This window comes from Taeniopygia guttata, chromosome 1 (assembly GCF_048771995.1).
Source record: "Taeniopygia guttata chromosome 1, bTaeGut7.mat, whole genome shotgun sequence".
NCBI lineage: Eukaryota > Metazoa > Chordata > Aves > Passeriformes > Estrildidae > Taeniopygia > Taeniopygia guttata.
Genome location: NC_133024.1, coordinates 38,672,833 through 38,696,618, shown reverse-complemented (window position 1 = coordinate 38,696,618; position 23,786 = coordinate 38,672,833). Strand labels below are relative to the sequence as shown.

General features: G+C 42.2%; 1 long non-coding RNA gene across 1 annotated transcript in view; it reads right to left on the bottom strand.

Annotated features, from left to right (window-relative positions):
• The window catches only part of LOC121469759 (uncharacterized), a 72,104-nt gene extending 48,319 nt beyond the window's left edge, over positions 1-23,785 (bottom strand). Inside the window, exon 1 of the long non-coding RNA XR_012055192.1 lies at positions 23,370-23,785. This is a non-coding gene — a long non-coding RNA (uncharacterized lncRNA). The remainder of the gene's footprint in view (positions 1-23,369) is intronic.
• Position 23,786: the final 1 nt, after the last annotated feature.

Genomic DNA, 23,786 nt, shown 5'->3' with positions numbered 1-23,786 from the left:
ATATCTGACAAAGACTTCTTGCATACTGCACTGCATCTCTTCCCATGTATTCTATGAAGCAGCATACACACATAACATCAGACAAGACCATCCTTTCAGTTAGTTACTGCAGATACTGAGTTTTCTGTTTCAATGCAGAAGAAAAAAATAGTTCCAAGTTACAGACAGCTTCTTTTCTATCTCTGTGTTATCATCTCTTCTCTAGGCTGAAGTGTAATCACCGTTTTTTGCAGGTTACTGTTTCTACCTTCTATTTCAAATAAGTTTCATACATTCGTGCAACAGAGGCAAGATTAATATGACTTTCTTTTTTAATATAAATCTTTTGATTTGTTGCTGAATGGACTGTTCTCAATATTGCTATCTAACTTCAAGGGACAATGTTGTTTATCATTTCCCCTCGAAAGCAGCCATCCAGATCTAGATATTACAGTATTCTCAATTTAGAAACTATGAAATATAAATGTGTTCCTACCATAGGAATTAAATGAATGTTTATTTTACATCTGAAGTACCTTTTACATTTACTTCCCGTCTATGACATCTAGATAAAAATACCCACTAAAACAGCTAATGCAGAAAATATCCTCTGAATAACATACATAGGAGTTCAAAATTAGTGAAATGCATATTCTAAGAATAAAAATGTAAGTAATTACACTCAGTAACAAAACTAATCGAGCATTTCACCCATTTGGAAATACCAGGGCTTTTTAAGCCAGAATGTCTTGGGACAACTCCTTAACAATGTCTAAATCTTGCTTGGAAGAAAAAAAAAGGAAAATCCTTTATAATATGTTGAAGTATTGTTTGCAAATATTGCTTAAAAATATGTTTACATCACAGAAAATACAGTCTAAACTGTAAATCTGAAACAAACATGCCATGTGAGCTTTACTCACATTAAATTTCAGTTTTCAACCATGTTTTTTTTCCAGTTTGGAAATGAAAGGACATCCCATATATTTGAAATTCCTATCAGGTAAGGAAAACTGGTTCCACTTTTCACAGAATACTTACTTTTTTCAGCTAAATGGTTCCTTCTGGTAGCCATACTCTCTTCTAGGCACACACTCGAACAGCAAAGCTGAGTATTAAAACACTCAACATACTTAAACACAACGGAAGTTAATAAAGGAATGTCCTTTGTTGCTGAAAGCACATTGGGAGCTTGAGGAATGTCAAATCTTTCCCATGCCACAGAACTGAATTATCACATACTTCTTGTACAGACTGGTATCATCCTAATGACTGAACAGGCCAAGCCTATTTATATCAGCTGAGATGTTGATACTGTGCACATACCCACTTTAGCTTGAACCAAGCTACACTGCAATGATGCTCTAAGATGGACTTTCCTCTGCCTTTTCCTTAAAGAGAGGAGATCCACAGGACCTTTAAATATTCAAACTAGATTGCATTAGAGCATGCCTCAGAATCCTGAAATTACTAAAGTGGAAGAGGACATCCAGATTAATTGGGCAACAGAATAAAACAGTGATGAGAACTCCTCCTTGCTGCTTCTGCAGATGTCCTTAAGGCCTACCAGAGGCTCTCAAATGTCAGTCAAAGAAGTGTCACTTTTGCAAAAGGCCAGGAAAAATAAAAATCTCTACCTACAATCTAGAATCATCCTCATTATAGATCAATGCCAACTATGTTCAGGGCTGTGTCCCCAGCAGCCTGGTGAGAAGGTCAATGGTGGGGGGGGGGGGGGGTGTGATTTTCCTCTTCTACTCAGCTCTGCTGAGACCTCACTTGTAGATCAGATATTAGGGAAGGTTAGCAAAGGACAGGAAGGGGAGGTTTAGCAAAGGGATAGGGAAGGAGGGTCAGGAAGGGACAGAAGTTTCGGTTTGGTTGTCCTGGAGAAGATAGCCTGGGTCACGCAAAGACAGGGGAGGATGCAGCTGAGGCCTGTGCAGATCAAAGGGAGGGAAGGAGATGCTGGGCCAAGGGAGAAAAGGGGAGGTTGGGGCACACAGCACCTCAGCTCAGCCCTTGGTCCATCCCACTGACCAGCTGCTGCCCAATGGTGGCCCCAGAGCCCAGGGCCTAGAGTGCTCCCCCTTGGCTACAAGACAGTGCTGAGACTGCTCCTTATCTCAGCACCCAGGGCCACTTCCTAGACAGGAGTCTTCCAGCCACGTGAACCCATCCCTACCATTAAACGAAATTATCCTCCATGCCAGATTCACCCTCAGCCTCCGATTACCGTGGAATTCCAATTGAACTTATCCCTTCAGAGGTCTCATGTTCCCCGAAGCCCACCTATGAAACCAGCAATGCCCCGAACTGCTGCCACTACTCCAGAGTGCCTGGCACCTGTCCCTGCTGGCCCGGGGGAGCGCAGCCCCACTTTGCCTTTCGGATGTGCTTGGGCAGGAGCCCTGCATGACGGCAGCCACGGAAGGGAAAGCGATTCTGCACCACCGCACATCTCACCTCCATCGTCCTGGGCACCCGGGCGCCCCGGCAGCGTCACTGGCCGCAGCCGGGCGCATCCCCCTGGCAGCTCCCTGCAAGTGTATCCCCGGCGCTGGCCCAGCACACCCGCTGGGTGCCAGCGGCTACCCCGGGTCTGGGGTACCAGCGGTGCCCGGTGCCAGCCCGCCCGCACTGTCGGGGGCACGGAGGCGACGGGCCCCGGAGGGGCTGCGACATTGCCACGGAAATCGGGACTGCCAGCTGATGGAGCCTGCGGGACAGGCCCTTCCCCGGATGGCCTCTGCGGGACGGGCAGACTCTGAGGGTGTTACGGGAGGGAAGAGGAGGGGGACGATGATCCTCACACCCCGCCGGGCACTGCCCAGCCCGCGGCAGTGCTGCCTTCCATTAGAGCCAGCGGGGCCAGCAGGACTAGCGGTGGCGCGCCCGCACCCCCATCTCATCGGCGTGGCGGCAGCCTCCCAGACTCCCCAGGGTGTGCGAACCCTGGGATGGCGGGTAGGAGGCCGGGAGCCGAGCAGATCCCGCCGCTCCTGCCCGGGAGCCGAGCAGATCCCGCCGCTCCTGCCCGGGAGCCGAGCAGATCCCGCCGCTCCCGTCCAAGGCGGCCCCGGCCCCGCGCGCTTCTCCTTCCCGAGGGCGCCGCCCAGCGGCCGCGGCGCGTGCGGCACCTCCGGCGGCGGGGCCGGAGCCGCGGAGCTTTTCGGCCTCTTGAAGCCAAAGTTTGGCTCCAAGGCAATCGGTACGGCCCGACTGGCTTCAGAATCCCGAAGGTTTCAGCGGGGTAGCCGGGATGCCGGTCCCTCGACGGCTCTCAACCTCCAGGAGTTCCCTCGAGCGGTGTCTCCCCCCAAGGGAAGCGCCCTCTGTCCAAGGGGAGAGTACACACACACGCACACGCACACTCACATACACACAGAGGCACACACCTCGGCCCGGTGGGGCTCCACTTTCACCCTGCTCACACCTGATCCTCAGTCACACATGGTCACATTACTCCTCACTTACTGGAGACTTACTCACTTACTGCCTTCTGCCCCACCACAGCAGAAGTGCCATGATTTCTATGGAACTTATATAAATTGTTGCTCAAGATGCAAGTATCTTGACTAGTTACTGATTTTATTTTTTTTCCCCCAAGGTTTAGAATCACTATTTGGAAGGCTCACAGTTCTTGGAAAAGCTGGTACATAGGTGGACAGTACAGAGTCAAAAGTGACACTTTAACAGTGGTAAAGATCTTTTTTTAAAAGGGCCATTCAGCAGCACTTCTAAAAAAAACACTGGTCTTGGCAGCTGTCTAATTTTGCCAAGAAATTTGACCACCACCACTACCCCTTTCATCCCAACACAATCAGTTTAGTAAGTTTTTTCATACTTAAAACATGAAATGTTCTGAGTAGACACACTAGTCAAATGGAAAGCTGATTCTCTCGGACAAAGATTGCACTGTTGTGCAAGCATAGAATTATGAATAAGAGCTGTACTTTTCAAAAGTTGTTTGCTATTTGATTTAAATATTGTTTTATCTTGCACCACTTACTAGCTATGCATTTTTTGTTAGAGTACTGGAAGAAAGGTGTGACCAAAATCAAAGAGAACTTGCTACGAATTTCTACTCTATTGACTGAATATATTTGTGCTGTCCTCACCAAGGCTTCGACATCTCTCCTTCCAGCAAAACAAATTATGTCTGCCAGCAAAAACATTGGGTGTGCTGCCCAATTTTATATTCTTTATTTTATTTTTAAGTGTGATGTCTTATTTTGTCTGGATGACAAAAACTAATCTTCCAGTTGATTTAAAAATGTGTATAACTCTGGGAAATCTGTTTCAGCATTGATGAGAAATAGAACCATCCATTTATAGGATGCTCAGTGTTGACATGGATATCTTTCTGAGTGCAAAGGAAAATGAAAAAGAAATGCAGAATATCTTCTGATAGTTTGTCTTCCCTGCATCAATTATCCAAAGTTATTAGATGCAAGTATTTAAATTTTTGTTAGTGTATCAATTGAGAAATTCATGTTGCAAAACCACCGGCAACTGACAGAGGCCTTGTTCGATTAGCAAGGGAATTACAGTTTTGATCCCAGATGCTGTAGCTTATGCACATTCCTGGCTCAAGTGTCAGCAGCTTCTGACCTCAAAGCCGTATCCAGCAAGCCATCTGGATCAGACTCACAGCCCATTTAACATGAGCTAGGAACATTTATCAGGTCAATAAAGCTTTCAAAGTAGCAGCCATCTCAGAGTGCGAAGCTTATTATGGAGCCAGTCTCAGCACTGGAAGATGCCAGAACATATTAGTCCCATTCCTCATGTATCATGTGAAAGGAGCTCTCCCTGGGCTGAAAGACATGTCAGACAGCACAAATAAGACTTAAGCACGTGACTGGGATCAATGAACAGAAACATGTCTGCGCCTGATAAGGTTTATTCGCTGTTCAAAATGGGGTCTGCCAGCACAGATCAGCACAGGAGACAAGCCAGATGGCAGATGTCATTGCTGAGGCATAAAAGCCCTTACAGAACAACCTTGGTTCCACCTTCATTGATATCATGCATTACCAAACAGTAGAAATTTGATTTGGGTCAGACAAGAGCATGTGGCTGTTCTTATGTCATGTTAGAAAAAAATGATAAGGTATTTACACCGACTCCTTGCCATTTGGAAAAGATGGTCAATGCCCAGTCCACCATAAAAGGAGAACGACATGAGACAGTTTCTGCCCTGGAACAGAGTCCACTGGCACAAAGTCATCCCTTCAAAAGAGAAAAGCATTCCATTTGAATTGGCAGGATGAGCTTGCATCAGATATGTTCCTGTCCCAAGCATCTGTGTTGTTTTCATCTGATTTAGCCTCTTAAAATGAAGCTGCATGCTACAGCTTCAGTGTCATGTGTGTCCAGAATTTTATAAAAGTCCTTATTCATCACTGGAAATTCTAGCTAGGAGGTATTGCCTTTAGGATGCATATGGAATTTATCTCACCTAACTTTAGATGTCAATAAGTAGGCATCTACATCAAAGCTACCCATCAGAGCCTAACATGGTTAGCAAAAAGAAAAAGAAAAGGCAACACGTGGAAAAAGACTCACCGTGTTTAGTTTATAATCCTTTTTTCACAACATGATTACTCCAGCCTTGGGAGCCACCATTCTTCACATTCATTTAAAAGAGAACCAGCTGAAATGTAGACATCTCTACAATATTTATATAGTCAAGTAAATCCCACAAAATTAGAAAAACACCAGTCCCTTTAGCATGCCTCTAGTGTTTACTGTCAGGTGGCTGCTACTTTTCCATGGTTGTTGAACTTGCCCATATTTTCTCCCTTAAATAAAAGTCAACCCTTCTTCCCAGAAGCTTATAATTCATCTTAAAGGATTACCAGAAATATTTTATCACCTGCTCTGGTGTTTAAACACTTCTTAAAACAATCTGCTAGACAGGAAGAAATGAGAGGGGGAGATCATTCAGGGAATTCTATCAGGAGACTAAGTGGATTGTGAAATGCTCAAATATATGATAATTGTCAACTTAATAGATTATGTATTCTGTTCTGATTGGTAGTGGGAAGTAATTTAAACAACTAGAAAGATTCTGGTTTGTTAGTACAGGAATCCCACAATTGCATTTAAAAAATGTCATGCCAAGACATCGGAAATTATAATTACTGAAGAAGATGCCTAATTTTTTAATGGATTCTTGATTTTTTTCTACTGAATAACTTGAAGCACAAGTAACTTTTTTTAGGGGACTAATGATCTGTGTTTCATCAGTCAGCCAATGCCTGCTGAAACCACTTTCAAGTTGGTCAGTGATCAGGACATCAGATGTTCCAAACATGTTCCAGAAAGGTGTTCCAAATACCCAGGCATTCAGAATTCCTCAGATGGCTTTCCTAATCCTAAACATTAAGCTATCACGGTAAGAAACAGTTCCAGGATCTTTGTCCTCTTACTTGCTTGCATTTTTACAGGAGGCAGACAGACTGTGGACCTGCCTCTGAAGACGGCTGGAGACAGATGGAAGCTCTCTCTGTCCGTGTGCTGAGCTGGGCACACGCAAGCTAAACGCTGCTCAGCAGTTGTGTAGCTGTATTAGCACAGCAGTGTCAACACAGCTACACGACTTCTGGAACACAACAGATGAGGCACAGCACTGTGCAAACACAGCCAAACAGCTCCGGGATGGTGTTTGGTGTAGCCCAGTAAATATTACTTTTTTTTGCCATTCCTACTAAAAGGCCACATGTTTTTTATTGACCTGACAGAAAAGGGTGTTGGGGTTTGTTTGGGCTTGTCCTGGCCTAAGCTGATAATGAGCTTGTTTTATTTGATGGGGAGGAAATGTTCAGCAGCTGGGTTTGCTTAGAATTAGCTCTAGTTTATAGTGATAACAAGTAGATTTTCTGTGTAGATTAAACTACCTGCAATCCTAGAATAAAATACAGCTTGCAAGAGTGCAAATACAGGGTGTACTGGAAGTTCCAGACTGTAAACACAAATCACAGTGGTCAGTCAGTGGTGGTCACTACAGGCAGGCAACTGTCTAAACCCCTTTAGACATAACAAAGAGACTGCAAAATTGAATAATTGAGGGCTAAAGGAAATAAAGTCCATGTAGTGCAGGCTGTATCAAGAAAATAGTGAAACATAAACCCAAAGTGATCCTAAAAGAATAGATGAAGAAGGGATCTCCAGCCATCAAACCCTGATGGATAAGAACTGAGGACACTGGTGGCTGCTGACATTTCCACCAGCCCCACTGCAATCAGCCCCAGGACTGAGGGACATGGGAAGGATGGAGCAACACCAGAGGGAATACTCTAATTTTGACGTTAATACGATCTGGGGCTCAACATGGGACTTCTTTGCAACTGCCCCACAAGAAGAAAGACAATGGCTTTTTTCCTCAAAACATATTCACCCTAAGATTCATTTAACTTCCCTTTAGATATTTACCATGTAGACATCTATATTTGATCTAGCCATTCTGGGCTCTTTTTCTAGTCACTTGAGCAAACCAGGTACTTTTAGGGCATGAATTATCTCATCTGTTTCGAGCTGACAGGAATTGCACCCTAGAATAATTAATCTTCCTACATTGACTATAAAATGGTTCAAGGCAACTAATTCAGAGAGTGAGAGTTACCAGAACTTCTGCCTGTAAGAATATGATTCTTACCTTCTGTATTCATGCCAGTCTGTTCATCCCTGCCTTCTTCATTTGCAGTTTATTTCACTGGGCAATTACTCATTGGACTGAAATCCCTAAGAAAGCATGGCCCCAGGTTTTAATTATAAAACCACAATGTTGGAAGTACAGATTACTCATTTGGAAGAATCTTGCATTGTACCAATAATAACAACAACAGAACTAATAAATAAAGGCCATAATTTCAAAGGTATTGTTGGAAGAAATAGATGGGAACTGTAGAAAAATCAATGCCTTTCCAGGAGGCAATTCAGCATCTTCCTGAATTAGGGTCTTATTAGGACAATAATATTTAAATTAGGGGATGAGGAAGCTCAGCTACAAGCAAAGGTTAAGGCACAGCTACATAAGTAGAGGGAGTACTTTTGCAGCAAGTCCTATAGGAAATGAGGAGGACCTCATGCATCTCACCCCTATTTTATACTAACCAGAACATTCTTAGGGCATCATAAAGGACAGGCCTACCCTGAGCCTGGGGCTTCCCAGCAGAAGGTTCTTTCCTGTTCCCCCAGCAGCGTGGCTGCCTGAGAGGAACCAACCATGTGAGGCACATGGAGGAGACAGTTCAGCTGTGTGCACTTTTATAGCCCCATAAATGACAATACTAACAATTTACTAACTTCTGATAAAGACCAGCTTCTTGGGAATTGCTGATACCTCTATTTCTATGGGAAATGAATCTCCCTGGAAGCTTTGCTCTGCTGCTTTCTGAGCACATGAAAACGCTGCTGAAATTCCTAATTGCAAATTAGACTTTTGACAGGGGAAAGCAGAGCAGACGGGTTGAAATAGCCTTAAAGTGCTTTTCTCTTCCGGATGGTAGAAGAGTTCATAATCTAGACAAATTAACTGATTGGAACAAACAGCATTAAGGCAACACTGTGCGATGTTGTGGCTGGCAGCTGGTGGCCAGACACTAGAACATACTTAACCAATTAGAGCTGTCCCCTGCACCAGCCAAAACGCACATTTAGAACAACTGAGATGTGATCTGGGACATTTTGTGGTCCACATACAGCAGCTTTACCAGGTGGGCCAGAAAAGTGAGATTCTCAGTGGATGAGTTAGCCGGGGCTGTAATAAACCTAAATCTGCTGGAACTCAGTCTTTGAATATCTTATTGTCCGAACCACTCCAGGTTTAGCTGAAGCTGTCTTTTTTGGCTTTATAGCACTTCAAGGAGATTTTGGAGGCATTTTGTGATTACTGATGCCTTTTCCATACTTAAAAAAAGTAGGCTGAGGATCTTTCAGAATATTCTTTCTCTGACACTGCAATAGTTACACTTAGAGAATAATTATTCCTGGTACTCATACATTATCTTCCGTCGGCTTTCATAACAAGTTCAAAGAATTAACAAGCTAGAGCTTAATTTTAAAATTCAGCTTCAGTGACTCAGCAGTCCTAAAAAACCAATCATTTGTCCCTGTTCTCTGCCTACAGTTTCAGGTACTTAAGTCACTTATATCTGAAAAAGTGAGCTGTAGAGACTTGAGAGAGAGCTGGGAAGGGATCACAGATCCTTTAGTCAGAACACTTAGTCATGTATCTTTGCCAAAATACTGTTTCATCTTAAGCCTCAATTATATGAGTGAAACTTTTTTCCCCCTAATATAGGATGGGAATGCTGGCTTGCTAACACCCTGGCAGTACAGTGTGCACAATGGAGAGTCCAGGGATCTGCGAGCAGCATTTTTTCTCCCTAATGGCTCATGGCTTAGGAAAATGATTTGCCTTGGGTTTCTACCTGTCCTCAAGGAAGAAACACAGAGTAGCAACGACATTGTTAAAACTAATCTGCCTATTCATTGAGTACATTAGTTTAATTTCAATTCTGAGATTAATGAACCTCACTTTTGATGCACAGACTCATGATTCATTCTGAATGTTTATGCTGCCTAGATATCCCTATAGTTACCCACCTAGTGTGACCCTACTATCCAAACACTTCAGAATTATTAATGAATTATGCTTTCAACATAGAGCCATAAGGAAGCAGTACTCAAATGTATTCTCTTTGCAGAAAGAAATCAAACTATAATGCTGAAATCCTAATTTCACTGATTCTTAATGCCTTGAACCTGGAACATTTCACATTTCCTCTTAAATAAAAAGCACTCTACCTGATTTTAGTTGTGTACATTACAGTAAGGTGACTCATGACTTAGAAATGCCTTTCTCTTATTTGCATCGACTAGGAAAGCCTGGACAGCTCAGCAGAGGAAAAAAAATGTATCTCTGCAGGGTAGGTGCTTGAAGTTAGGTTAAAAAATACCAGTCAGGGAGTGGAAATAGAGGCTGTGGCACTGTGCTGCACATGCACTTGCAGACAGGAAGGAATCAAAAGTGTGAGACATCACAGGTTTCAGGGGAACTCCCAAAAGAAACTCTCCGGAGTATTCTGGCCAATTTACATATTGTACTACCTAAAATTAAGGGGGAAAAAAAGCTCTGGTAACATCTCACATCATTGAAATTAACTCCCTTAGGAGTTCGGCTTGGCTTTTCAGCAGTGTGAAATATGTTTTCACTTTCTAAACAAAATATTACAACAAAAATAGAAGTACAGCCAGAAAAAGGTGAGGTTTGTGAGTTCAGAACTATCCATTTGACTCAGAAGACTATACTCAATGGGTTTGCTAAAAATATATTCATTAAGTCTATTTAGCATTTTTGTTATTTTTGAAGTGCTTATCTACAAAGCGAAATATTTCAAGACTGTTTCTAATTTACCTTTTGAGCTAACTTTAAAGAAGTAGAAAAAAATACTCAATAAATTGCTTTCCAATAATAAAACAAGTTTACTGATGTTTACCAGATGCCTGTCTCTGACTAAATTCAAGAGAACCCAATATAATCATAGAGTCACTTGTGCTCCAGAATCCCTTATCAGCACTCCTAGGGTTGTGTTATCCTTCTTGATACTCCTCAGACTGCTCCTGGCTGTGCCACATGAAACAACAGCAGTGGGTAATAGTCAGTGTCCTGTACAAGGCTTGGTAGTCTCCCAGCGGCATCCCTGATACGAGCACCTGTAAGCAGCACACCCCTCTAAGCAGAGTGCCTCAGGTCTCCAGATGAGTGATTCCACACCTCTTTCTAGTAGGAGGGGCCCAAACCAGCACACAGGATTCCAGGTACAGCCTCACCAATGCTGAGCACAGGGGAAAAGTCACTGCCCTGCTGCTGCTGGCCACAGCAGTGCTGATCCAGGTCAGGGTGCCACTGGCCTTCTTGGCCACCTGGGCAATATGATGGCTCATGCTCAGTTGCTACCACCAGCACCCCCAGGTCCTTTTCTGCCCGGCAGCTTTCGGGCCCTGCCCCCAGCCTGTAGCACCGCCTGGGGTTGCTGTGACCCAGGTGCACTTGGCCTTGTTGAACCTCATGAAAATGGCCTCAATCCAGCCTGTCCAGGTCCTTCTGCAAAGCCTTCCTGTCCTCCAGCAGATCAACACTCCTGCCCAGCTTGGTGTCATCTGCAAACTGACTGAAGGTGCACTTGATTCCCTTGTCCAGATCCTTGGTACACATATTAAATAGGACTGGCTCCAGTACTGAGCCAAATAATTCTATTTCTTTAGCCTCCATTTGACAGACAAGCCATTTGACTGGATTGAGTTAGACTGAGATAGGCATTGTCTTACATACATAATGAACATATTTTCAGTTATTACTGAAATTGCTAAGGTCCAAATAATAACTTTAAGTGACTGAGAAGGAACTTTAGCCAACCATGACTCATTGCTCGAGCTGTCTAGCTGAGGACCTTCACATGCTAGCCACATCTAAATCAGGGGGAAGCAGACACTGCTTGCTCTTTCCTAGCTGTCTGCCTCTGTACTGCATTACTGTGATGTTTAAAATCATATGTAAAATTTACTGTTATCTCCTGCATATTGTGTAGCCTTATCAATGATTTCTTTCCTTTCCCCTTCCACCTTCCCCCAAGTTTTACTATTCCTGACACCTCATCAGGATTTGAGCATATGAACAGCATACTTCAGGCCACTGCTTTGCCAAGCTGATGACGCAGCCTTCATATAGGCAGTGGTTGTTTATCCCAAGTGGGCTCAGTGCATGGCTGGGCTTAGGTTTAGGCAAGACAAAGCTTGTAAGTGCCTCAGGAGTTAGTTTCACAGTGTATTCCCTGCTGTTTTTTTTCGTTCTTTCATATGCAGAGGTCAATACTTTTGCAGAGTTTATCCTTTTAAATCAATGTCAGCTGACTTAAGCTCAGATCAGCTTACTCAAAGTCTGATGGTATTTGAAGCTGCAGGAAGAATGTGTGTAAGCAGGGAATTTCATGCTGAAAGTTGGCCATTAGTGTAGATCCAGGCTCTGTTAAAGCATTTTGCAGCTTCTTTAGTGTCTACATACAACCTGACAGTGGATTTACAACATGCTGTGACAGCCCCTCCAGCAGGACAGTGCCATTAATCTTCAGGCAGACTACTGAGATCAGCACCAATTTAGTTTTCAGATCCCCAAATCCAGGATCCTGTGCCCAGCAGGACTGTGATGGAATAAGCTTGTTCCAGAGCCACAGGCCTTGATCTCAGCCTGGACTCCTCTACCTCATATTTAATCAGAATACTTTTCAAAGCTCCTCTGCAGCCTGTGATGTGGTGACTGAAGACATAGTCAAGCATTTAAGCACATGATTAACCTAAAGTGCTTGAAGGGAATTGCTGACTTTGGGAGAGCTTCTTGTATACTTTGAGTTAAAATGCACTCAGGTGCTTAGCAGTTCAGTTAATTATCATTAAATACCTGCAACACAGCAACGTGGAGATGACACAGCCACAGGTGTACTGCAGAATACATCTCCTGGAGCAGTAACAGCAAATCTTGGCTTTAGGTGCACCTTTAAAGTACATATTTCAACATTAAACCAAGAGGATATTTGACTATTATTGAAGACCACGATGGACTCAACATGCAAAACATGAATACACTTCCAAGATGTGCCTGCCTGCTTTCCACAGAATAACTGTAAAATAAAAAAAAAATGCAATTAAACAGATGCTGGTAGTTAATTACGGAGTATTGAAACCTTTGTTAGGGAAGGGGCCAGTAGTGAAAAATTAAAATAAAATAAAATAAAATAAGCTGGGTTTGGTTTATTGGTTTGGTTTTTTTTTTTTTTTTTTCCTGTGAAGTATGGGCAGGAACCCATGCTGGGGTCCTGCCTGCGGAGGACACTCTCGCAGGCCCCCCTGCCGTTCTCGGGGCGGGGGATGCGGGGGATGCGGGGGATGCGGGGGATGCGGGGGATGCGGGGGATGCGGGGGACGCGGCCAGCGGCTCCCGCGGGGCAGCAGCGGCCCCTGCCGGCCCCGACTCCCGCTCTCGTCCTGGGGTCACAAACATTTTTTTTTTTTGTCAGTAAAAACCCCCAGGTAGGCCGGGACTGTGAGAGGGTCCGGCCCTTCCTTTCCCCCGGTAATGCCGCGCCTGGTGGCGAAGGTACTTTTCTGTGCATTTGCCTTGCTTGTTCTCCTTGAAACATACAAAGAAAGAGTAAGTTTGGCTGAAGATTCCCTCATCAGTGCACTGACAACAGTGATTTCCAGGATGGGTTAAATTATGCGAGGAGAGGTAGAAAAGGAGGCTGAGAGGAGATGTGAAATGCGACACATTCCGTGATTTGCATTTTTAGTTTCTTGTATTGATTACTGCGAGAACCAGGGGGTGGGAAAAAAAAAAAAAAAAGAAAAAAAAGAAAAAAGAGAAAGAAAAAAGCAGTTGTCAGGTCTCTGACTCCAAATATTTCCAAAATGATTATGCATTTTATTAATCGAGGTTAAAGTAACCTCCTTTGGTCAGTCTTAATGAAAACATAGGGCGTGTGTTAACTAAAAATCACTTCAGCATAGCAAATTGAGATACATTGGAATTTAGGGCAAGCGGTTGTCAGTGTGCGAGTTCCGGGTGCCATCTACTGGGCATATGCCGTGCTGGAAAGGGACAGAGTTGCTCATTGCAGTGTGTTAAAGGTTTCATGTAAAAACACACACAAAATCTTACAAAGTTCTCTGTAGACAGTAAAGAGAGACAGGTGTTTTGGCATGTAAGTACACATAATAGAGCACAAGCATGATTCATGTCAGGAACACCACACCCAAGCACCTAAAATCCATAGGTCACCTTGGAAAAGGATATACTGTGCAGAAAAGCCAAATAATTACTTGGGACTATAGAACAGATACAAACAGAAAACGTCAACACCACCCTACCCCTCCTGCCCCCCCCCCCCCCCCCCAACACCAAAAGTACAAACCAAAAGAAGCCCAAAGGAAACAGGAATGCATCACAACTTTGGCTCACAGCATGAGCCATGCAAGGCAAGTGCAGTCAGCAGGGCTTTCTGTCCACTTCAAGTTTTGGGCTGAAGTCAGTCTAGCAGTCTTAGCTGGCTTTTCTGAGTAAGCATCCTTCACGACTGATGACTTGGAGTCTCTTTTTCAATGACTTTGTTTCAGCACTGCACCAGAACCAGAAGGATCAACCCCTAAAATAAAGTGAGAGTCCCTACCTGGGGAGCTCACAGCACACAGCCTGAATTTGAGGAAGGAGACACCTTTAGGACAGTGTTAGCAGAACAGGATTTTTGGGTCCTGGACTAATAAAACCCCAGATTATCCTGCAAATTAAGCAGTCCTTTGTGAGCTACAGTTCTGGCTTTCAGGCCCCTTCTAAGTTTATTTGATAAGCTACAAAGCAAAGCTACCGTGCATCTTAAATTAATTTATCTTCCATTGCATCAGATTAAGAGTACACATATGGTAATTTCCTCTATTCTTTCCCTTCTCCATCTCTCTCTCCAACACACACATCTCTCAAGGCTGTAAATATATAGACAAACAATCAGACTTTTTTTTGTTGGTTTCTTTTCAGTGTTGCTTCATTTCCTTCATATGACCGGCGGGAATTGGCTTACTTAATGAGAGAAGCTTTGAAATTTTTTGTTTAAATAAATCTTATTCTAAACTGTGAGGAGTAGGTAGAACTGGGGGAAAATTACAAACTCCCTTAAATCTGAACAAAAAGGTTAACCAAAATGGCACACTGATGCGAGGTACTAACCATTTTATTTGGATATATTTAAGCTTGTGATTTCCAATATAGACATATGTATAATTTACAAAAAGTTGACATTAATTTATAGTTTAAAACAAAAATATTTTGAAATATGAGTCAGGTATTTTCTCAATTTTGAAAAATGCTCTGAGCAATCTTTAACTTCAGAGGGTAATTTCAACTAACCCATTTCTATGATGTTTTTTACCAAAAAAATCACTTTTTAAATAAACCAGTTTCTCAAATAGTTACTAAACGACTACAGCTTTTTAGCAACTAGTGATTTTTCATCAGATCAGAATAAAAGCAAACCCAGCAGGAAAGCAATTTCCTGAGACCATACAGGATAAATCCAGAAACTCTTCTCTGTCCCAAAATATAATCAGTATTACATAATCTACAATCACCAGAAAAAGATAAATCAGCACCTGTCAACTAATGAGGAAGGGTTTTCATTACATTATGACATAGTAACAGCTCTTTCTCCTTTCCTCAAAAATCACTTTTAAAAACCTGCCTTAAATGCCTATTTGAAAAGACTGCTGTTATAAAATATAAATCCCCATGCTAAAAAATCTCTTAAGATTCTTTCTCTAGAACCACATTCTAACAAGAAAGCAGTAAAACTGCATACTTTATGGAAGATAAAAATACCTTACTTTGGCAGTTAAAAAAAGGGCTTATTCTGGGTCAGTTATTCTGTTTCTGTTGACACAGTAGAGGCAGCGTAAGCAAAGATCTGCCAGATGCTTCTGAACCACTGTCATAGGACAGGAGAACACATTCCCAAATTTTGAAGTTCATGAGAGGTTTGGCCCCAGTCCATGAATCAGGTGTTTACTGCAAGGACGCCTATCTATTTTGCAATTTTTCTTTCAAGTCAAGCAGCATCATCCTTTACCCTTGACCACACACCCTTAATCTTAGATAAATGTACAAGGGAACCATTGCATATGCTTCCTTACCATCCTCCGTGATTTCTTCTCTGTTTCCTCCTCCACTGCTTCCTTTGGTTTAGGTGTGAGCAAGTGAGAGCTGTGAGCCTTGCACCTGAGCGACCTGCAGCACACAGCAAACTTACTATGCTGTATTTCTATAAAATATCCATCACTCGTGCTCCGACCACCACCATTGGTCACCACAATCCTTCTGGAGGGTGCTCCACAGAATTTTGCTGTTTGCTTAAATATATCTTTGGACTACAACAGTGCTGTCAATTTTGACTAAGCAAAATACCCTAGGGGGGGTCTAAAGGAGGGCAGAAACCACAGCCAGTTTAGCGTGCAAATCTCTCCAGCTGTAAAACATTCTCAGCACTAATCATTTAATCATGCTCAGATGGAAAAAGTGGTCACCCTGAGTTTGCCTGAATGCATATGTGAACCAAGCTTGCTTTGCCTGAATTTTTTTTTAGTAAGCACAGCAATGGTCTCCTGTCTGTATTAAGTTTTAGGTGCTTCTCTCGACTTCTTTCACTTTCTTCAGCTTCCCAGCTGAAATGCTGAAGATAACTGCCCATGGTCCTACTTGCCTGGCACTGTCAGAGGAAGAAGGGAATGATTTAATAACTTGAGGCTACAGAAATGTTTTCAGCCAAAACAACAATCAAATTCCAAAGTTCTCTGAGATGTGATTCATGTTGTTTACAAAACTGTGGTTTTGTGACCTCCACTTGTCATTGCAATCATAAATAACTGGCTGTCTCCCTCTGTTCTTTTTTTCGTTTCCCATTATCCACCCTCTGTCTCTTACTGCATCCTTAAATCATATGTTCTAAGGAACAGAGGCCATCTTTTCACAATAATCAACAGTGCAGGCTTTTCACAATAACCAACAGTGTATAAGCTGATAGGTTCTGCTCTAACACAAGTAATGACTACTCAGAGGAGCAACAGTAAGTGGGAATTGAAACACCCCTTCTGTGCCTCATCAGCTAACATCAGGTCACTGTGGTTTGAGCTGCACAAGGTACGTGGGCAAAACAGAGACCCAGCAATCGTACAGTTGCATTCTAGTGTTCTGCATTGCACTCTTCTGTTTTCAAACAATATTAAGCAGTTTGCAAAGGTGATGCTTGGAATTTAATGCCATTTTAGCTACCATTTTACCAACTTCAAGTGTGGGGTACTTAAGGTTAATGAAAATTTTAAAAATGAATACTGTAATAAAAGCATGATCTCAAATTACGTTATGCTCTATTACTGAAGGAGGCACCTTATGTGAAGGCAAAAATCCCTGTCATTGCATGTTATTACATCCCAGTGTAAGACATTCCAATGTGTTTGGTATAACCAATCATAGAAGGGTCAAGTAAATTTTTCATTGCGACCAGTTTTGCTCAAAATTGGTTATATAACCAATACATTGGTAGGACAGAGAGATTTCAGACAGAAAGAAGTTGTTAAAACCTTTTATTGGAACATATAAAGAAAAATAATCATATTTTGTTTTAATAAGCCAAATTACACAAAAGTCAAGAGGGGGAGGGGGATGCAAAAGCCTTTTAACAAATTAAAATTACAGTCAGCACTAGTTTTAAAGTTAAGCTACTGGCAAATATCCACATCTAATAAAAACTTTACCAGCACTCTGCATGAAGAACTTTCTTTCCCTCCACCAATATCCCCATGTGTTTAAAAAGTAGCCTTGGCAATTCCTAAACATGTTGTATAGCTAAAATATAAAACACCAGTTAATGAACTATGTACCCCTAGATCTGAATGGGAAAGTATGTCACATATGCTTAGATAACATCAGAAATAGAAAAGTCATGGGAAAGGAACTGAGAAACTACATTAACCCAAGAAATCTAAGATGAAAATCTAGCCCAGACCTCTAAGGGCACAGGTCTTTGAGGTCTTTCACATGACCAAATTATTTCACCATTTACAGTGTTCAGGGACAATTCAGTCTGGGACTGCTTACTTAGTAAATGACTTTCTTTCTTTCAGGCCCATTTTACCTTGCTGGAATGTTGCTGTTCTGCACTAGGTACTGCTTGGACTTGTGAGGAAAGGTGGTAGAGGTTTGACTATTTTGGATCTATATAATCTGAAAGGAAGTGGATGACCTCAGCAGCTGAGATCCTGTGCTCTACCTGCTTGTCTGTGGTTTTGATAATTTCTAGGCAGAATTTCAAGACACGAGGTTTGTGTAACACTCTTTCATTTGGCTTTTACTTTTGGCTTACCAGAGACCACATCCCAACCTCAGTACCATGTAATCTGGGCTTGTGTGAACTCAAAAGCTATTTCTGGAGGGACAGAACAAGCACAGAGAAGAGGGGATGGTAAACTTTAAATAGAGAGTTAGGGTGAGGAAAAACCCCCCTGCACCATCTGGTGTCTACAGAGACCATACCTATGCTAAGAACATTGGACGAACATAGTTTGTTAAGAAAACAAGAAGTTATTGTACTTACAAAGGACTTTTGCTTAGGAACACATTTAATTACTTACCAGGTACCAGCATTTGTGTCTGTCTTGTCTACCATTTCCTTCTGGGTACTTTTCATACATAATACATGTTGTTAGTACTGTTATTTTGTATATACATCCCCAATTATGCTGAAGGAGTCACAGATTTTAACAATGCAAAATAAGCCCTATAAATTCAGTATTGCTGTGCAATAGGCCAGTAATAAGCAGATACAAAAGAATATCAGGGAACGCTGGGAGAATACTGAACCAGAGCAGATGCGCAAATTTCACAATAATAAGAAAAAATTAAAGCATTTCAGAGATGAATATGTAAAGTGAAAATCCATCTCCTATTTTAAGTATTTTAACAAAGAAAGAACTCTCCATGTGATCTACATTTTTCATATGGTTGAAGCATGTAAATCTGCAATTAAAATTACATTTTCAAGTATATATCTATTTTGAAGAACACCCAGGCAAACCTGCTTTCTCTTTTTTCTTGTATACTTTTTCACACTTCTTTTTCCTGTGTTGATCTTTCAGGATCTGAATCTGTATGGCTGAAGTCAGCTGAACTTTTGCTGTTGGCTCCACTGGAGCAGGTTAGGACTCTAAACTCTGTCTGCAGTTGTCCTGATACCTGTACCTCCTCTTTTTGCCAAGGATCTGAATAGAAACAATACCTTCACATGAAAGGTGCTTTACTCAAACAGTAAATCTCAGAGAATCACCATCAGGCCTGGGATGACACAATCCTTTATTCTGACTTTGCTATTACGCAAATAATTTAAAAGATTTCTAATCTTTACAGATAGAAGATGGAAACTGTACCTCCTTACAAGCAGGGTTACATCACCTTCGTTCCCTTAATTAAGTAAGAAATGTACACACTAAGAAATGTAGGAATGTCTGTTTGTGTATACTTTGGTATCCTCTTTGTAGTATGCGCAGGTTGGGTTAACCAGGCAGGTGTTCTCTGCATTATAGTTTAAATACTTACTTTTTTATCTCTATAATGTAGTGAAAACACAAATGAAGGCTTTTAATAGCCATTCATCAAGCCAAGCCAAAAATGAAGGCTAAGTTAAAGTTGAAAGGCTTTTGCAGGTCCAGAGACTCTGGTATATAGCAGGGTAAGAATTTAGTGAACATGCTATATGCAGATGAATGCTTTTGCCACTCTCGTTCATTTTAAGAGTCTCTTGTTTCTGTTGCCACAGATAGAATATATTCAAGTACCTAAGCACAGTTTTGTGGGTGGAACTCCATCAACTCTTGGCAATTTTAACAGCCCAGCTATTCTGGTCACAGATCATGACTCATCACATTCCTCCTGGCAAAAGACTGCACTCCAGCTAGAGAAATGCTGCCAAAAGTTTACATTTGACTTGTGACCAAGAGAAAAGAAACCACACAAAAGTTAAATTCTCCAGGAAATATTAAAATGAAAGTGAAAAATTCTGAAAGTAAGATGAAACATCCTTTCCCCTCAATGCACAAAACTGCTGAGCTTCATTACACAGTTCTTGGGGATGCTAGTAAGTTATGCCTTGGTTTGCTCTTGCTCAAAATTCAGCACATCAACATGGTTGAGTTATAGCCAGCATTATCTAAACATTGACATTATTCAAACAATCTTTCCAGGATTTTGCAGGAATGCATCACCTTTCTACCAACACCAGATAAACATCAAATCCTATTTATTCGCCAGTCTCTTACTACAACACAGAAGGATGTAATTCATACTCTATGTGACTTTGAAAGACCAAGGTATTTCTGAAATCTTAAGGCAGTGAAAATAGAATAAACTGAGTTTTACTAGAGTGAAACTGGATCAAAAGAGAGGTGATCTTCAAATAGTTCATTATTAACTACATGCAGCCTTGTACCCTCCTACTATTAGACTGTATATACTTCAGACACTGAGGATAAAAGATTTTAACTTACATATACAAAGGGCAAGGTAATTACACATTTTATCAACTATTAGGTCTTTTAAATAGCAGGGACCAGAGCTCCCAAAGGCACTGCTGACAACATCATGCAAGTCATCTAGTAATCGTGATCCAGCCTACAAGACACACAAAGAAAACTTTTATATCTGAAACATCATTTCAGAATCTCTCAAGACCAGAAAGCTCTCAGTGTTTCAAAAAGAGATTAAATGTTAACTCTGTTGGTCTCTTTTGTCTGAAATTCACTCTTTCTATGAAATTCAACACCACACAAAGAGCCAGAATCAGGATTAAGGATCTCATAAACCTCATTTAATTCCTTAAAAAGGCTTCTGTGCAGAAATGAATTCCAGTCTCTGAGAAAAGCTGTACTATTCACAAAAGCAGGAGGGAGGGGAGGGCTTTAGAATTACTGTGAAAACCGTGCTCCAGGAAACTTTTTAAACTTTTTTGGGAAATATACTTCTTTTAAATGGAGATGTCGTTCTTTAAAATAGACATTGAAAATTGAATCTTAAAATGTTTACACTTTAAAAATTGTAATTATTAAAGTCAATTTCTCTGTTGCTACTGTCTATAGAGTGATAACGGAAAATTACAAGAATCAGGTCAAAGTCAGCCAGCATCTAAAAGGGCTTTTGGGGAGGCTTATCATTTGCAGGGATTCTCCCTAAATCTAGGGAAATGGTCTTCCATTGATAAGAAATAGGAGGCAGAGAAATGCAAACTAGTGAGTCCCCTGTAATATGCTCTTCATGTACCCTGCAGGAGGTTGAGTTCAAGGAAGACAGAGAGAAAGAATAAAAGAATAAAAAAAATGAAGACAACTTTACATTCAATTCCTACACTTCAGGTATAGTCTTACTTGGGGACCTCCCTATGAGTGCTAGCAGCTCTTTCTGCTGATGACACTGTTATTATGTGGTTAATTTATGTCTCTGCTTAATGTATGACATAAATTGACTGAACAGCGCATTTGGTGAAGGAACAGGGAGTCCCTGGTGATGTAAGCTGGTGACCAGTAAACGGTCCTAAGGAACTGCAATGCTGAAAATTTATTTCAAAATCAGTAAAGCTCATTGTCATGGGTGCCACTGCCTAAAACATTTGTCAAACTCAGAGGTGGCTTGCCACTTCTGCTCTAACACGCTTTTGAGCAATTGCAATCTGTCAGAGAGCAAGAGCAACTTTGGTGCCTGTGCCAGTCCCAGCCAGGCTGAACTTCTTCTTAAGATTAAAAGTCAAAAATAGCTTTTTGAGTTGTTTTTGGTGGGTTTTTTTTGGTTGGGTTTTTTTTTTTTTTTCAGTTGGGGTAAATTCCAACACTACTATTTGGGCATGAGCCAGCCTAATGCTCAGTATGTCTGGGAGTCACGGGGTGTTTGCAAATGCTGCACTGCTGCAGGAAATGGTCCCTGGGAACCGCAGGCTCTGAGATTCCCATTGCTTACCTTAGGGAAAGGAGAATACCCCAAGCAGGAAGGGTCTGTTTCGTGGAAGGAATGTTCATATAACCCTGTACATCACTGAACCCCAGAAGAGCTAAAGCTCCAGAGAATCTGCTATGTGAACACAGCAACAGGCAGACAACTAACAGACCAGCTGGAAAGCAGCAGGGCAAACACTCAGAGGCTAAAGCAGCCAGCAACAGAAGGGGTTACTTGGGGCTGCCACTTAAAATAAAGGTTTCAATATAATAATTTCTCTATTATCTAAAATCACATGGGACTGGAATACCCCAGGAAAATATAAAACTCTGTACTGGGGAGATGCTGCTGCCATCACATGGCACAGTAACTGCACAAAGTCAGGAAAAATGCTATGGTATGCAAGAAAATCAACTGTGTTTATTTTCTGTGAGGCAAATGAGTTTGCTTAATGTGTACAGAACATATTAAAATACTAAGAGAGGAGTTTTGATGAAAGTTTGTCAGCTTGGAAAACTTGTGTCTTTTGACTGAATTCTGCGACTAAAATCTAAGGTCTCGCATGACCCCATGCTGTAGACTCCCCTGAGACTGGGACTCACCTGAAAAATCATCAGGATATAAGTATTGTGAACAGTAAAAACTTCTTGCTGTCCTTCAGACACAAGTATTCAAAACTGAAACTCTTCATGTCATTGAAGTAGGGAAAAAAATTTATTTACTAGAGATTTTCTTTAGTTACATACAATATTTTCAATGTAATTACATTATTTCCGTCCACTGTACTGCAGGAGTAAAACCACCAGGGTTCCTTTATGCCTTTTGTCACAAGATGGCGATGTTGGAAGCAAGAAATATGATGGAGACCAGGGACAGAGCAGCACCCTAAAATGCTGGCTTTCACCACACTTTGGAGAAAATAATAAATCATCGCTAAACTCTGATCCGTATATGTATGTGAAAATCCACGTACTGACATTTAAATGTAAAGCAATTAATGGAAATGCCAGCCCAGGACTATAAATCCCCTAATGCAATATAATCCTTGAATTACAACCATTATAATCCTTTCAATATAAACATTTTGGTGGGAATTCAACACACCTGTCCACACCTTTCACCCTATCAAATTAATTATGTAAATTAGAAACAATTGTCTTTCCTTTCTATGATTTTCTCTCCTTATGGTTTTGTTAGCAGCTATTTTTAAAGAAATATATGGAAGAAATTACAAGATTTTGTTAAAAGAGTACCCAAGTACGTCAGCAGAATGAGTTCCAAGATAATAGCAGTTTTCTGCCACAGACCAAGCAAAGCAGAGAAAATTTAAGACATGAATCCCGTTATTAATACGCATCTCCAAGTTTATTAGCTCTGAACAGAATCCACCATCCTATTCAAAGATGCTTTATGCAGAAAAACAGCAGAAGCTCATTATTCAAAGAGCTATAGAATCGTTAAGGCTGGAAAATACCTTTAAGGTCATCAAGCCTGACCACTGGCCCAGCACTACCACCCCGTTCACCATTAAAACCTGTCCTCAAGTGCTATATCCACATGCCTTTTGAACATTCCCAGGGATGGTGACTCCACCACTTCCCGGGCAGCTTGTTCCAATGCTTGACCATTCTTTCAGGGAAGAATTTTTTCCCTAAATGTACGACCTAACCTCCCCTGGCGCAACTTGAGGCCATTTCCTCTTGCCCCATCCCCGCCCTGATTCAGGCAGCTGTAGAGAACGATAAGGGCCCCCGAGCCCACTTTTCTCCAGCCCAGACCCCCCCAGCCCCTCAGGCTCCCCTCACAAACCCACCGGCTTTGCTCCCAGGGCTGCTGAGGAAGCCGCTCCGGCGGGGAGCGCCTCACACCAGCGGCGGCCCCTGCCAGCCCCGCTGCGAGCTGCCATAGCCCACTGTCCCACGGAGACTTTTCTCGGGGATACACCGAGGACGGGGACAAACAATTAAATCACCGCACGACAGCGCTGCCTGAGACCTCCGACTGAGACGCCGGGAGGGCGCCGAGCCGGGACTCGAACACGCCACCTCCGTTTCGCCCACCACTACGCACGAACACGACACACGGCGCGTGGATGAGTGACAGGCGCGGCAGCCAATCGCGATGCGCGGAGCGGTGGAGGGGGCGGGAGTTCGAGCTGGGCGGCTGAGGCGGCGCGCGGCGCGAAACGGCGGCGCGCGCGCGGTGTCCGAGCCCGAAACGGCCCCGAACG